Source organism: Petaurus breviceps, unplaced genomic scaffold (genome assembly GCF_028583685.1).
Source record: "Petaurus breviceps papuanus isolate PSGF00001 unplaced genomic scaffold, PetGlider_PUasm1.0 90925, whole genome shotgun sequence".
Taxonomy (NCBI): domain Eukaryota; kingdom Metazoa; phylum Chordata; class Mammalia; order Diprotodontia; family Petauridae; genus Petaurus; species Petaurus breviceps.
The window spans coordinates 17,919,393-17,936,960 of record NW_027187380.1 but is presented as its reverse complement, the minus strand read 5'-3'; the positions used below and the strand labels follow the sequence as shown (position 1 = coordinate 17,936,960).

General features: G+C 37.0%; 1 pseudogene; it reads left to right on the top strand.

Annotated features, from left to right (window-relative positions):
- Positions 1-14,082, top strand: part of LOC138152786 (N-acetylgalactosamine kinase pseudogene) — a 45,161-nt pseudogene extending 31,079 nt beyond the window's left edge.
- The last annotated feature ends 3,486 nt before the right edge of the window (positions 14,083-17,568 follow it).

Sequence of the window (17,568 nt, the reverse complement as noted above, 5' to 3'; positions counted from 1 at the left end):
GATCATGTCTTGACTTGCCTGTGAATTGCGCTTAAATGAGGAAGAGCTGCAGAAAGTCATCAACCTCACTCTCTCCTCTAGAGTCAATGGAGGCCAGTCACAAGACAAAAACCATCTCATACTATGGAACGTGAGAGGACCCAAGGATTTGGAATGTTCTTAGAAAAACTTTGACTTACCAATATAATTAGCTATAAAAAATCCAATAAAAACTGAAAGTGACCCCAAAAACAATAATATCAGGGGAAAATGGCAAATTACATGAATCAATCAGTCTCAAAAAACATGAGATGCACAAATTTAGAGAAATCTCCACTCCAAATATTCATATGCATTATTTGTGCCCAACATGTAGTAGAGCCTTCTGGGATTATATTTGTCTGATCACACACACTGTACCTTGACCACAACGTAGCAATGTGATTTATGTTCACTTCAGGAAAAAAGAATAACAATCACTCTGTGCTGGACTGCTAGGTGTTCAGTGGAAGAAGCACTGGGCCTGAAGTCAGGAAGGCCTGAGTTAAAATCTGACCTAATTCATTTATTAGCTATGTTACCCTGGAGAAGTCACTTAACTCTATTTGCCTCTGTTTCCTCATCTGTAAAATGAACTGGAGAAAGAAATGGTCAACTACTTCAGTACCTTTGCCAAGAAAACCCCAAATGAGGTAATAAAAAGTCAGATAAAACTAAAATGTCTAAACAACAGTCTGCTCTAATTAGAGCATGTCTAGAATATTGTATTCAGTTATGGGCATCATATTTTATGAAGGATATTAATAGGCTCGAAAACATCTTTGGAAAAGTAACCAAAAAAGTTAAGGCCCTTGAGTCCATGACATATAAGTACCATCTGATGAAGCTGGGAATGTTTAGCCCTGAGGAGAGAGAAGAAGGATGTGGGTGGGGGGTGGAATAGTAATGTTCATGGTTTTTATTGTCTATTATATAGAAGAGGAATTGATTAAGTTTGTTTTTTCTGGCCTCAGAAGGCAGACACAGTAGCAATAAGGTCAATTGAGTTTGATGTCAGGAGAAATTTCCTAGCAATTAGAGCTGCCTAGAGGTAGGTTGGAGGGCCTCCGAAGAAAACATGTCCCATCTTCACTGGAGATCTTCAGGGTGAAGGGCAATGACAACCTGTGGGGAATGACTGGAGAGTTCCTCTTTGGAACCTCCATTTGAGGAAGCCCTCACACATCTATGCTCACCTCCAACTTGGCTCAGCACCTAACTTTCTAGACTTTTTGACCTCTTGGGTGTGTCCCTCACCCTTCCAGTTTTCAGCCTCCTTTTTAGGTGTTGTCTTTTTCCATTAGAAGGAAAATTCTTAGAGGTTTTTTTGGTTGTATTTCTTTTTTTGGTTGTATTGCTATTCCTAACACTTGGCATAGCACCTGGAATATTGTAAGCACTTAATAAATGTTTTATCTAATCTAATGATAAATGGGATTTTTGAGAGGTATGCATTACATTAGCTGACTCTTGAGGTCACTTACAAATTATAAATTCTGTAAATTGTTTGAAATTCTGCAAAACCAATAGAGAAGGAATTTGAACTTCTAAATCAAAATGCACGTAAGGAAAAAAACACAATTATTAAGAGAAAATGCATGCGTTTTAGTTAATAGAATCTGGGAGCATCCTTTTCTTGAGTGATTCACATATAAATCTTTCAGTGGTAAGTGAATCAATTTTAATGGAGAGGGTTATGGGCATGATGATAGACATTAAAACAGTTTAGCATGGTCATATTTTTCTTTATCTTTCTATCTTTTTTTGTTAGAATGGGGAAGGGCTAAGAATGGGCTCAATCTTTAGATAGACAGAAAAAAAAATTAACAGGCATGTAATTAAGATGTTATTTGAAGATATTCTGTACATGTTGGCAGAGAGAACAGCAAAATTTTTGAATGTCCTTTATCTTTCTCTTTTTTCCCCCCTCTCTTATTACTCTTTATTGTCATCTGAAGTTTTCTTAATGGAGAATATTTATTGGAGTTTTTTTAACCAAACTGTTTGGAAACATAGGAAAAATGTTCTTTTCATTTATTTAATCAGGAAAAATTATGTGATGGGAAATTTGCTAATAGTAGCATCACACCAAAGTTTCTGAAAGCTGGTGTCTTTGGAATTTCCCACACTACGAGCAGCTCCACAATTGAGACTGAAATTCAAAGTTATTCATTTGACAAATGGTGTACTGTGATAAGTGCTGGAGTAGACACCAAGACAAGTAAGTTATTTTTCCTTCCCTCAAACAGCTTGAACTTGAAAAGGAGCAATAGATGTACATGCAGGAAAAAGCAAAAAAAAAAAAAAAAGATGCATCTAACAAGCATATATTTTTGGAAGATGGTTTAACTAAACTTGTTAGATAGGGATGATAAAAGATATAAAGACTAGAAGAGTGTTTGTGTACTTTAGCATAAATAGATAATTGGCAAGTACTCAGAAAGGGTCTGCTCTCTTATCAATTAGGGAAAAATACAAATTACCCAGGTCATTGATGACTTAGTAGGGCATTTGAGACAAAGGGATTATTTTGTTCAGAATGTAAGTTAAGTTTGAATGTACAAGTTGGACTAGATGGCTCCTGAAATCATTTCTATCTTAGTTAGGCTTCTGATTTTCCAGATTTCAACACTACACCTGTGCTGCATTTTAATTTATCCTGGAACATACCTCGGTGATTATGATATAGTTATCCTGGAACATTTGTCCTTTGAGCTTTTATTCCTATTGGTAAATTCCTCCTGGGGTCTCCATTTTGAAGAGGGATCAAAGCCAACCCAGGGAAGCCATGTGGTACAGTGGATAGAGTGTCACATAGCTTCCCTGAAGTCAGGAAGATTCACCTTCCTGAGTTCAAATTTAGTCTCGGACACTTAGTAGCTGTGTAACCCTGGGTAAGTCACTTGACCCTGTTTGCCTCAGCTTCCTCATCTGTAAAATAAGCTGGAGAAGGAAATAGCAGTATCTTTGCCAAGAAAACCCCAAATGGTGTCATAAAGAATCAGAAAGGATTGAACCACAAGGTCAACTATCATTATTTCCTTTATTTTCTCCCCAACTTTTCCATTGATTTTTGTGTATTTTCTTCCTTCATTAGAATGTAAGCTTCTTTTTTTTTTCCTTTTTGGAGGGGGGAGGGTAGGAAATTGGGGTTAAATGATTTGCCCAAGGTCACACAGCTAGATTTTTGTGTTAAGCGTCTGTGGCCAGATTTGAACTCAGGTCCTCCCGACTCCAGGGCCAGTGCTTTATTCATTGCACCACTTAGCCGCCCCAAAATGTAAGCTTATTGAAGCCGTGTATTAACTTCCTTTGTGCTTGTATCCTCAAGTGTTTACCTCATTGTACTGAATAAATGCTTGCTGCCTTGCTATGTCTTAGACACTTTCCTCTTCTCTCACTTCATGATTTTCATTCCTTGTTTGAGTTGTTTGAAGCACATAGAGGTCAAGTGACTTGTCCAAGGTCACTCAGCTAGAAAGTGCCTACGAATATGTTTGCATGTATTTAGAATCCAAATTTAGAACTAGAGGAGAAATTAAATTTTCTTGGTTCCAAGAGATTTATTTTTATATTTGCTATATTTTTATAGTTTAGAGATAAAGAAAAAGAGCCTCAAAGAGGTCAAATAATTTTCCCAGATTACACAAATAGGAAGTAGCAGACTTGAGATTCAAATATGATTCTGGCACAATGGAAGGAACACTATACTTGGAATCAGAAGACTTGAGTTCAATTCTCAAAACTACTCCTTACTATTTTGGGGAACATGGGATAATTACTTAATCTTTCGATGCTTCAATTTCCATTTTTGTAACATGAGGGGTTTGACCCCAGTGACTTCTAAGATCCCTTCCTGGTCCTATTCTAGACATTTACATTTACATATAAGTATAGGTATTGGTATATCTATAGGTATATGTATAGGTACAGGTATAGGTATTGGAAGAGGTAAGGTAACTGGGAGCACAGTGGAAATAGCACCAGGCCTAGAGTCAGGAAGATTCTGGCCTCAGACACTTACTAGCTGTTTGACCCTGGGCAAGTCACTTAACCCTGTTTGCCTCAGTTTCTTCATTTGTACGATGAACTGGAGAAGGGAAAGGGCAAACCATTCCAGTATCTTTACCATGAAAACTCCAAACAGGGTCATGAAGAATCAGAAACAACTGGACATAAGGAGAGAGGGAGAGAGGGAGACAGAGACAGAGAGAGAGACAAAGAGATGTATATGTACATGTATATATTGTGTATATGCAAATAGACATATATACATATATATGTGTATATACAGATATGCATTTGTATGCATGCTTATACTGTATATGCCTAAATTTATACATGCATATGGACATAATTGATTCTTCCATGTCTTTGTAATTATGTTCTATACAGTCAACATAAACACTGAACTGGCAAATACTGAACCCTCTCTCCTTGGGTAAATACAAGGCTACATTCCCATGAGCCTCTGGTCATAACATTTACTTTAGCAGTTTCCAGAGCATCCTCACATACAGACTGACAAATTTTCTCTCACTTTTTCTGGGTGTACAATATTATTGACTCATTAACTATAAACTCATGCCTGAATAGAGCTTATCTAACTTAAGTATTTTTTCTGCAAGGCGCAGCTCAGCCTTCATTAGGAACTAGACAAAACTATACTTGGGGACCATTTTAAATATTGAAATTACCAACCAAAAGCACAAAAAATGTAAATGACATGACACTAAATAGACCTGGAAAAAACCCACTTACTTACAGAATGAGAGCTGAAACAAGAAGGCAGAGCATCCCCTTGGTTAATCTCAGTTCAGAATGTGCACATGACTCAAATTTTTCACCACTCTGCACATGTCCATGAATGATGTAGAAAACACCTCAATGTTGGTGTCAAAAAGAAATTTTGAGTAGGTGAATTTACACATTTGGAATCCATGAATAATAAGAGTGGACTATATGTGTGTGTTGTGTATATACATATATACACACAAATATACACATATACATTCACACACATATATATAACATGTACATACATATATATGCATTAGTACATATGTACATATAATGCACATGTATAATATATAGATTAAGTTATAAATATAAATGCATATAGGTATTACAATATATTGGAGTATGTCTGTATATATTTTATGTACATACACATTTATATATCCATATATGTTTACATAAATGCACACAAATTTAATTCTATGACTTTTTTTGTCAGAGGTTAGCAGTTCTCCCAAAAACCGTATTTGTAGACCAATGGATTCCCATCAAGCAGAGTGGGATGAATGGCCTCACTGGCTATTTGAATTCTATTTTACTGAGACTTTCATTTTATTTAGGAGTATACAATATGGTGGTGGTATGGTTTATACAACTTCTAGCCCATTTCTCTAGAATTCAGAATATATTTTTGGTTAAGAAAAAAATTTGATTATTAAAATTATTTGAAGATCTGTGTTTTTCCTAGGGAAAATATAGGATAACGATTCATTGTAGCAGGCTAATAATCTTTAAGGACTTATTTTCAACTCAGGGGAGATTCTACATAAAATCTCTTGGGAAAATTAAACAATTCAGAGAAAAATCCAAATGTTTATAACTACATAATATTAAGCATTCATTAATTTGACAAATATTCCCCCCTTTAGCTATTTTTTCCTTCAACTTTCTTCCAGACTACTGTTGGGTAATAAAGCACTATATTCAACCAGATGACCATTGGACTGATGGAGTTTACTTAGTTCTTCCAGTTTTAAACCCCATGAACTCCAAACCAAAAACCTATGGACCTAATCATATGCTAATATTGCCTTTTGTGTTGGGGTTCTGTTGCCTGCCATTGCATCTCTAGAGTACACTCAAATCAAAGCTACCCTCTCAAAGGAAGAAAAGGCTGTTTACTAAGAACTTATGCTTCAGGATGGTAGCTTTGACAATCTCTTTGGCCTCTTTCATCATAAAACTGCTCCAACTTTACCAACATAGGCACTATATTTATATAAGGATAGTACGATCCAGTAAATGCTATGGATCAAATGCAAATAGTGGAGTCCCCAAGGCAGGAGATTTAAAAGCAGAAGATAGATGACTTCTTGTGGCTTTGCTGAAAGGATGCTGGTCAGACAGACATTGTACTAGATGGCATTGGGGTCTTTTGAAGCTCTGAAACACTTTGATGCTGAAATGGACTGCCTGTCAAGATTATGATTATACTAGATTATATATTCTTAGAGGACGGGGATCATGTTTTGTAACTCTTTTCAACATCCTCATTGAAGTAATGAACAATACTATTTTTTCACCTTGGGAAATAAATAGATAAAGGGGGAGGTGAAGCAGTTACATGTGGGATTTATATCCCAGTCTTCCTAACTCCATGGCCAGGACTCCACCTTATACCATCCTGTATCTTAGATATATCATGATTTCCCTAGATAACTAGAATTTTCTTGTTGTGTTGCTGCTGTTGTTGTTAATCATTTCAGTCATGTCCAACTCTTCATGACCCCATTTCCTTCTACAGCTCATTTTACAAATGAGAAAACTGAAGCCAGCAGTGTTAAGTGACTTGCCCACAGTCACATAGCTAGTATCTGAGACCAGATCTGAAGTCAGGTCTTCCCGATGCTCCATCCATTGTACCAACTAAATGTCCCCACTGTATGAAAAATGTTTTGTCACAAATTCAAACCCACTCTCCCTAGGGACTTGGTGTGTGTAAATAAGAGAGTGAATTCCAATTTAGGGGATGTTTTGCTAACCTACATTCTTGCCATAACATTTCAGTAAGTATCACTTTTGTCCAAGTTAATGATAGCAATTGGTTGAGTAATCTTGGTGCTGGATTAGGGTTCATAAGTGACAACACTAAAAGTCACAATCCCTCAAGGTTATCTCTGGAATCCTAAGGGTAGAAGTAGTATTCTTTCTTGTGGGAACCTAGCATGTCAGTGCCATGTAAGTTGGAAGAGTGAGGCCAGAGGGGATGCTACATAAGTATGGGTAAGAAAACTATTCTTACTCATATTTATTGTAGCAGCATTTATCAGGGGTTCATTCAGAAAAAGAACACTAGATAGGAGCATTGAACTAGGAGTCAACAGACATGAGTCCTAATGCCAACTCTGCTGTTAATTTGCTGCTTTTTATTTTTAAGGGTCTCAGTTTCCTCATCTGTAAAATGATGACCACTAGGGAAACCTTCAAGTTTTCTTTATGTGTCTAGCTCTAAGCTCTTGGTATCCTTTAAAGCCAGAGCTTGACGACTTTGAGGTAATGAAAATAGTGAAACAAATCATTAAGGAAGAATGTTGAATCACTGTTTCTGGAGATCTTTTAAGAGCCAGAAAACCATTTGGGTTGGGTTAGATGGAGCCTGATTAGAGGCAAGATGATGAACCAGATGGCCCCCTGGAGGGTTTTTTGGCACTAGCATTTTATAATCCAAGGAATACCATCTACAAAACTATCACACCTTTATACATGGATAAAATCATGTTCAAGTTCAAAAAATGAGGCATGGATGGGCCAGTGATACAGCTGATTATTAAAGCTTGATTTATGAGAGTTTAAATTTGTAATTCACATAAATCACCTAGAGAAGAAATGATCTCATGTCTGATTAGAAGGAAGATTCTCTTCCATAATGGGACTTCCTACTTTAAGCACCTTGGATAAGAAGGTAATGGACGATTTTCTTTCACACAATTAACTGATGAAATTTCAGAAAGTCAAGGAATCCCTTCTAGTAATCAATCTATTTTCCTACAATTACCCAAAATGTGTCTGACTTTCTCAATAGGTGAACTTCACTTTCTATTTCTCCTGGCTACTACTCAAAAAATTCTCTGTCAAGCAAAACAAACTTAGATAGAAAACTGTCCATGAACTAAAGACTGCAACTGTCTTATTCATTAGGTTATTCTTTTTGGGGGGGAGGGGCAGAGAGGCAACATCTTATAATTGAAGAGAGCTGGCCTCAGAACCAGGAAGATTTGGATATAAGAACCCTCCTTCTAACACATGCTTCTCTAGGCAGTTCTCTATTATTAAATTGCAAAGAAGGTGCTGACATGCATTGCAATCAAGAATTTCCTGACATGGAAATTCCCTATACCATTTAAGTTGAAGGTCCAGTCCTGCTCCCTTTCCTTTGGTTGAATTTAGAACTTGTTCTTTATTGATCCCAGAGACAGAGAGAAAGGAAAGCATCCAAAAAACTCTCCTTTTTCTATAATCTCTATGAAGATAAATGCCCTCAAGTTTCTATGTCTCGGCACTTGCCATGAAGAAATTTCAGAGGGTGGATTTTCCAACAAAAAAAAAATCCAGACACAAAGTCCTGTTTTCCAGGCATCACTATCCTTCAGTTTTTTCACCCCATTCCTTTTCCATGTGTTCCCCATCCAACCCCAGGTTTTCATCTGGAATTGAAGCCATCAGCTGGAAAGAGCAAAGGGTCACATAATCATCTGAATTTTATTGAGTGACTAACACACTGTAGGGAGAAGCTGGTTCTCTGCTTTCCCAACATTTTTATTCAAGTACCAGTCTTTGGGGCCAAGTACGTTAGAGTAACCTCCTTTTCTTAGACACATGCACACGTATACGTATATTAAATGCACATACAGATTCATTCTCAGGTCTATAATAGCCTAAGCAGAGTAGACAGGGCTTAGGTGTTTAAAGGTCTCATCTGAAAGTCCTGCCTACCATAAAACAAATGGAACCCAATTTATCTACTTCAGAAAGACAAAAGGGTGAGTCACCATAGCTGGAATCTCAAATTCTGGTTTCAGTGAGTGCAGCTCTAACTTGAGTCTTAGACCACTAACTTACCCTCTCTGGTGGAATTATTTGCCTCTATAATTTCTTTGGTTAAAAAATATTTGAGTGATCATAAGCCCATCCCCAGATACATTATTTATTTTAATATAGTATTTTCAATATTCTGATTAATGGAGTGGGATGCTGGAATGAAAACTCTGCTTTGTTCATTTGGTGTTTCAAAACTAGCACATTTGATGAAAACATTAACAAGGAGACAACTAAGATGCCAAACTCTAGTCCCCCAGCACTAAATCCTCACTGCCACCCTCCCCCTAACTCTTCTTTCTGACTCAGATAAATCTTCCCTGATTCTGTCATGGAAACAACTCCACACTCACATTAAAAAAGGCTGCCAGCTTGAGAGTCCATCTATAGCATCCTTGATTGGAATAGGTTTTTTTTTAATGATTTTTGTCCTCAACTTCTCACCCAAGACTATTTGATTCTATGACACAAATCTTTTGTTGACGCAATATAAATATCTGCATGGAATAATGACAGGAGCAGCTAATTGGCACAATGGATAGAGCACAGGACTTGGAATCAGGAAGACTCATCTTAATGAACTCAAATCCAACCTCAGACACTTACTAGTTGTGTGACCCTGGGTAAGTCATTTAACCCTGTTTGTCTCAGTTCTTCATCTGCAAAATGAGCTGGAGAAGGAAATGGCAAACCACTCTAGTATCTTTTCCAAGGAAAACCCCAAATGGGGTCACAAAGAGTCAGACATGACTGAAATAACTGAACAACAAGATGATGGGAGTCATGGTTCTTGTTCTCTCCAGATGGCTTTCCTATTCTCAGCCTTTGACTCTTCCCAGGTTCTGATAGATGAGTCTTCCTTCACCTTATCTTGCCAGTTACTAGGCCTCTATTCCGCTTCCTAACCATCTCCACATTGTGCCACTATAAACCTTTCTCCTGCACAATTCCCCTTTATAAATTGTCTTCTCTTATTTGATTGCTTCTCATTCCCAACATATAGCACAATGTATGATGTATTTTAGCACTTAATAAATTCTCTAATATTCTTCTATCTAACAACCTATATACTCATCATGGAAAGCTAGGTACTACAGTGCCAGGACTAGAATGAAGAAGACTTATCTTCCTGCGTTCAAATCTGGGCTCAAACATTTACTGTGTGACCCTGAGCAAGTTACTTAATCCCATTTGCTTCAGTTTCCTGATCTGTAAAGTGAGCTGGAAAAGCAAATGACAAACCGCTCCAAGTATCTTTGCCAAGAAAGTAACAAACAGCATCATGAAGAGTCAGACAAAACTAAAATGACTTCACAACAACATGCCTATCATAATCTATCAGAAAACATGCACAGGAGTTATTTGAAGAGTTGTGCTGACTCATCTACATTCCCTTATTTCTATTGCTGCATGACCAATAATACTAATTTTCAATCTAGATGACCAGAGTGAGAAGACAGCCTGTGGAAATGAAATCTGGTAAAACCAACTGACTCATGTGGGAAATGAAGTCTATGACCCTGACTAATTAACATCACATTCTAACCCACTGAGATAACACAGATCTTCTGCAATGTTAACTCCAGGTTACTTTATTATTTCTTTTTGTTTGTTTGTTTTTCTTTTTGGAGGGCAATTTGGTTAAGTGACTTACCCAAGGTCACACAGCCAGTTTTTGTGTTAGGTGTCTCAGGCCAGATTTGAACTCAGGTCCACCTGACTCCAGGGCTGGTGTTCTACTCACTGTCCCTTACTTTATTATTTCTTTTGATATGGCCAAACAAATTACTATTGTTTAATATTTGATGAGATATTAGAGATTAGTGCCTTGTCAGAATATCCATATGGTACAGATTTACCTTATAGAAACTTCTATTCACAGTCAGCATGGCACTTATCACACAAACTAATAAGATTATATAACAATAATGACATATAATACTTCAAGGTTTGCCTTTGCCCTCTCATTTCTTACACCTGAACAATGATTTCTAATAGTGTTTTCCCCCCATTTTCTCCAATACTCACCTTTGATTTTAACTCACCAATATTAAGGTATATATTGACTTAACTTGTAGGTTCTTATAGTTATTTATAAATAATGTTTATCTTTTATCTTGCCAACATGTATTATTGCATAAAACAAAACTATTTTCATGGGAGTTTATATTTGTGAATGCTTACCATGAGTACTTCAAAAAGAGATGACCAGATATACCATGAAATGGTGTTCCTTACTGCCTTTGGACACTTAAGAAAACCTACTCTGCCAAATCATTTCATTGCCACACCAAGGAGAACATGTACACTTTCTTTAAATTGGCAAGAGTTAATATTTTTATATGATTTAGAAATTGAATGATTCTTAGCATCCACAATCCATTTTTCTGCCACTATTCATGCAGAAGCAAAGGGAACTCGCAAAGATTTGAGTGATTTTATATTTGTTTATATTCCATGAGATTCTATAACTAAAAATCCCACTATTAAATAGTCAGCCTACTGGGGATGAACACCTCAGTACTTAGCTAGGCTTTTCCTTAGAAAACAGACCTAGTCTGGGGGCGGCCAGGTAGCACAGAGAGTAAAAGCACTGGCTCCAGTGTTGAGAAGACCTGGAGATCGAATCCCGGGCTCAGACACTTAGCATCCACCCAGAAACACCTGAGCGTGTAACCTTGAGCAAGTTACTTAACCCCAATTTCTTAGGGGCGGCCAGGTGGCTCAGCGAGTAAGAGCACTGGCTCCAGTGTCGGGATGACCTGGATCAAATCCGGGCTGGCATACTCAGCACCACACCCAGAAATAACTGGCCGTGTAACCTTGAGCAAGTTACTTAACCCCAATTGCTTTAAAAAAAAAAAAAAGAAAAGAAAAGAAAAGAAAACAGACCTAGTCCAATGCTAGAAAAACTAGCTTAGAAGACACTGTTCAATCAATTGCAGAATGGCTAAACAAGTTGTGGTATATGAATGTAATGGAATGCTATTGTGCTATAAGAGATGAAGAACAGGCAGACTTCAGAGAAACTTACATGAACTGATGCTGAGTGAGGGGAGCAGAACCAGGAGAACATTGTACACAGTAACAGCTACAATGTACAAGGACTGATTTTTATAGACCCTTCTCAGCTATGCAAGGACCTAAAACAATTCTAAAGGACACATGATGGAAAATGCAGCCACATCCAGAGACAGAACTATGGAGTGGGAATGCAGAACAAAGCAGACTATTTTCTTTTTTATTTTGTTTTATTTTGTTCTTTTATTTTTCTTTCTCATGGTTTTTCTCATTCAATATAATTCTTCTATGCAACATGACTAATGTGAAAATGTGTTTAATAGGAATGTAAGTGTAGAGCCCATGTAAGATTGCAAGTCATCTTGGGGAGGGAATGGGGAAGGAGGGGGAAGAAAATTGAAAACTCATGGAAGTGAATGTTGAAAATTAAAATAATTTAATTTGAAAAATAAGAAGACACTATTCACTCCACTATCATGGCCATAAAGAACTATGGGTTAGCTCTACATTATGTTGAGGTATCAGATTAGGACCTTGAGAAAGTTTGTAATCATATAGGAACTTCACTCCTATGTCTCAAAAGTTTTAATTCAGGATTAAGCTTTAAAATATTAATAATTTTCAGCTTTAATAGCTTGAAACTGCACTGAGGCTTTTGGAGTATGCAATACACCATGACTTTTTTTGTTTATGAGAGAATTTGAAAGAACCGAATGGACATTGTGAGTGATAAAGTGCCCTCCCACAAGTAAAATTGGTTGTATTCTAATGTATGGAAAATAATCAGTTATCAATATGGCAGTCATTTCCAAATCAGCTACCTATGCAAAGTTGGGTAATGAATTCAGCAGAACATAGATCAAAGTCATTCACAAATTATAGGAATCAGAAAAAAAAAAGGAAATATGTCACATAATAAAGGTAACTTCAAACTAACTATTTCAACAAGTTGTTTGTGCTAAAAAATCAGAAACAGATTTTTTAAATTGACATTAATACAGATTGTTACCATGTCCAAAGGAAAATTAAGCAGAATACATAACTTACTACAATGGGAAGATCAAAAGAGATGTAAAACAAGTTCAATAATGTTTGATCAGTTTGACAAGAAAAGAGATATAATAGCCAAGGGCAACGTCAATTCAGAATATAAGTTCATTTGTCAACTCTTGCAGAAGAGCGCAGTAGAATATTGTGAGTAGTATCACCTCAAAAAGCAATGCGAAGCACTAAGAGGATAAACACATTTTCAGAAAATATGGCAAGAGATCCAACTAAGGCAAATCATTTTGAAGGTTTTTACAGATAGACCAGGAAGAGCAAGGTGAAATGAGAAATAGAATAAATAGGTCAAGATTTCTAAAATTAACTTTTTTCTTCAATGACAGTTGAAGGAGGCATGGATCAGTCTATATCTTTTCTTGGAGAGGAAGGAAAGGCCAAGGTAATAGAGTTCAATCCTCTGAGGTCAACTGATGTCCAGCTTCCAAGTGAAGCAAGTTTTGTGATTGCTAACAGTTGTGTTGCAATGAGTAAGGCAGCAACTTCTCATTTCAATACTCGTGTAATGGAGGGTCAACTGGCTGCAAAGTTCCTGGCTAAGTACAAAGGCTTGGAATGGAACAAAGCCCTGTGCTTGGAGGAGATGCAGATCCAACTAGGATTAAGTCTGGAGGAAATGCTGCTGCTAGTGGAAGAAGTCTTTCATTTGGAATCGTAGAGGCAGTGGAAGTCTGCAATTACCTAGAAAGTAGCCTGGAGGAGCTCAAGACCAAAATCCTTTGCAAGAACACTCAAGATGAACTTTTCTTCAAGTTGTACCAGCGTGCAAAGCATGTGTTCGGTGAGGCAGCCAGAGTGTTGCAGTTTAAGAAGATATGTGAGGAAGCACCTGCCAATGCTATCCAGCTGCTGGGAGATCTAATGAACCAGAGTCATGTGAGCTGTAAGAACTTGTATGAGTGCAGCTGTCTCAAACTGGATCAGCTGGTGGATGTCTGTCGGCAGTTTGGGGCTCAAGGGTCACGTCTGACTGGAGCAGGATGGGGAGGCTGCACTGTATCATTGGTACCTACTGACAAGCTGCCTGACCTTCTAGCAAATGTGCAAGAAACTTATTACCAAAGCAGTAAGGGAATGTTAGTTGTAGAGAAGCGCTGTCTATTTGCTACCAAACCTGGAGGTGAGGCTTTGGTTTTCCTTGAGGCCTAAACAATGTAAGAATCACAGAGAAACTATTTAGGGCATTTAGGAACTGGCAGGACTTCCTATGCCATGGTAAATTAATCCCCTCTCTGTTTTCTTTTATGGTGAATGTTTGCTATTATCAAGATATATTTCCAAAGAAATTGTTGAAAGCCCTCTGCACTTTATAATGAACACTTTTTTTCCCTCTTAAAAATGTTTGTTACAAATAATGGCGAAGATATTGCTGGGATAGACCTTTTAATGACTAATGATTAAGTGAACCTTACCAATGTGAAAATGTCAAAGATTTAAAAGATCAGTGGTGCAAATAAAAACGTGCTTATCAAACAACAACAACAACACAGACTCCTATGTGCTATATCAATCAATCAATATTTATTAAGTATCTACTACTCAGCCATTCTGGTGGTAAGGAATGGTGACACAAAGAGGTTATATTCTCTTTGAGGAGACAACATAAATAGAAGGTAAATTGGAGAGAAAGAATAAATAATTGAAGAGATCAGAAAAACTTCATGCAGATGGTTGTGCCTGAAGAGTTTTGAAGGAAAAAATGTATTCTCTGAGGCAAATGTTAGGGAGTATACTGCCGTCATTATTGAATATTGGAGTGGGCTAACCAATGCAAAGATGTGGAGATAAGAAATAGAATATCATATGTGAAATACAGAGAGAAGTCAAGTTTGGACAGTCATTTGCATTGTGAAATAGAAGTAATGGAAAAGAAAAAGATATGAAGAGTCATTGTACTAGATAAAAATATATACAGCAATCAAGGTTGAAGGAGATAATTTTGGAGATATTGGTGGATCAATTTGCAAGGTATCTGACAGAAATGATTTTCATGAGATACTTGAGGGAAAAATCACAGGCCCTAATAAATAGCTGTCCTATACCTGAAAATAAATCAAACTTTATCAAACATTAACAAAAATGATAAATGGAAATAACAATATGAACTGGGTCATATGCCTTCTTTCCCACTAATACAAAATCTTCATAAGAATAATTTCTGTATATACTGAATCCATATTTGACAAAAGGATGGGACTGATACAAACAGATTTTTCCATTATTCAACAGGATATCTTTTCTATACAGTGACATAATTGACTGAATCATGTCAAGAATAAAGATCCCAGTTATGTAACCAGTAGGTGTCACTCTGCATTAGAACTTTTCTGAGAAAGATATTTGCCCCCTCCTTCTAAGAGTAAAAGAACCTAATTATTTGTAGCCCTCGGATATCCCATCACATTGGGCAGACTATGGAAAGGACCTTGCTTTTAGCCATGAACCTTTCCTTACATTCTTCTCCCTTCCCTTTTTGCATGTTGGAGGATGGAGGGGAGGCAGTAGAATTTGCCTAACCTGAAGTCAAGTAAGTCAACTCATTGTAGACAAGAAGCTCAGTTTTAGTATAGAGGTAAATTTGCCAGAATCCACATGGATTTTGTTCTCTACGAAGTTGGAAAGTTTAAAAATAGAGATTATTAATGAAAATCACAAAAGTTTAAAACAGTTAAATCATAGATATCTGTAGTCATGAGGCCACAGATGAAGATCTCCAACCTGTTACATACTATGTATTAAAATGATCACTGACTTCTCCCCATCTACATTCTATTAAGAAAGATATACAATCCCAAAACAATGAAAATAACTTTATATTTATCCATCAGAAAGCCAATTTTGTGACTAACGAAAACAGAAAATATAAATACAACTTTAAAGAACAAAAAAAAAATGGATGTGCTACTCAGAGAGAATTAAAGACAGAGAGCTATAGAGACAGAGAGAGACACAAAGAGATAGAGGCAGAGTCTGAGAAAGAGGAGGAGGAGGAGGAGGAGTAAAATGTCACAATTGTTTGTATCAGCAGAGTCAGCAAGTGTTTATATTATCCTTGCAGTTAGGTTAGGTCGTTATCTTCTCCTGCTGCTAGGCTATCAGTAGAAGATGCTACTTCCTTCACTACTATTGCAACTCAGTTAAGTCTCTGGATGGCAGATGCTCCTACTGTCATTTCTGTTGCTCAACCTGTAAGCTTCATCTTAGTCTTTCTCTGTTCCCCCTTCTCTTTTATAACACTATAAAACCTCCCCGTATGGTGTAAAAAAGAAATAAAACCAGGGTGGCTAAGTGGCGCAGTGAATAGAGCACTGGCCCTGGAGTAAGGAGGACCTGAGTTCAAATTTGGCCTCACACATTTAACCCCAAAACTAGCCATGTGACCTTGGGCAAGTCACTTAACCCCAATTGCCCTCCAAAAAGGACAAAAAAAGAGAAATAAAACCATCCTCTGCCTTCCAATGCAACAATCTGTGATCACTCTCCAATGTTCTCCAGGAAGGTCATAGCTACAAATGGCAAGATCTTTAGTGATCTTTGCAGACTTCTTCTGCCTGCAGGAGTACTTTCAAGGTTAGAATTATGAATAGATAAAGTATGATTTCAAGGGTTCCTAAAAGGAACAGGAAAGACACTGTTACACTTAGTTTTTGTTTAATATTTTTTAAAAGCATTTTTTTTCCTTAAGAGTGAGACTACATCTTTCCAAAACTGTTGCCAATTTGGTGTCTTCAGTGAATGTCAAGAAAACAGAAAATATGTTTTGAAAGATAAAATAGCAGAACTAACTTTATTGAGCAAGTCATGAGTTTTCATTTTTGTGCCTTCTGTCTTATTATTTGGTGGGGGGAGGTAGTTTATTTTACACATAATACCTCACACTCTTGCTCTAGAGATAAAGAAAAAAATTCTTTTTTTAATTTGGTACCTATTAAGCTTCACCTATTATTATCAAGTGAGTCATAATATAAGACATGCCATCAAAGTATTTTCCCACCCTGACAGATAGCCAATACACAGTCCAAATAGAAGAGGGTTTCTCTATGGATAGTAGGGTCCTCCTGAAGCTTCAGTTTCCAGATGATATTATAGTGACTGCTTCAAGTCCACAGACACTGTAGAGCTTCCTAAATGAGATCCTCAATTGCTCTGGCTTTTTCTTTTAACTCTAAATTGCTTCCTAATTCTAATATTCTATGACTTACTAGCTGTGGAATGTTAAGTAACTCATCAAAGGACATATTTTTTGGCATCTTAAGTGATATGTTCTGAAACTTCAACATTTTCTTGGACTGTTGTTCTCATTGATCTGGATACTGCTTCCAATTGTGCTGATTAAAAAGTTCAAAAGACATAATTTCTGGGTAATTTAATCATTTTATTAATAATGTTAGCATGTTTATTAATTAAAAGAGGTCAGTGGCCCCCTCAAATGCCAAAGACATTTCATGGTAGTGGGCTCTCAGTTTATATGCTCTGGGAAGACTAAGTGTTCCTAAGCATGGCAATCGGTTCTGGTTGTTTAACAATTAATGTGAGAATGGATATAGCAATGAGGAGTGGTCTATATTACAATGAGACACCTGTCTTGGGGTTTGTGATGTGGATCACCCAAATCTTGGTCAAAGAGACTTATCA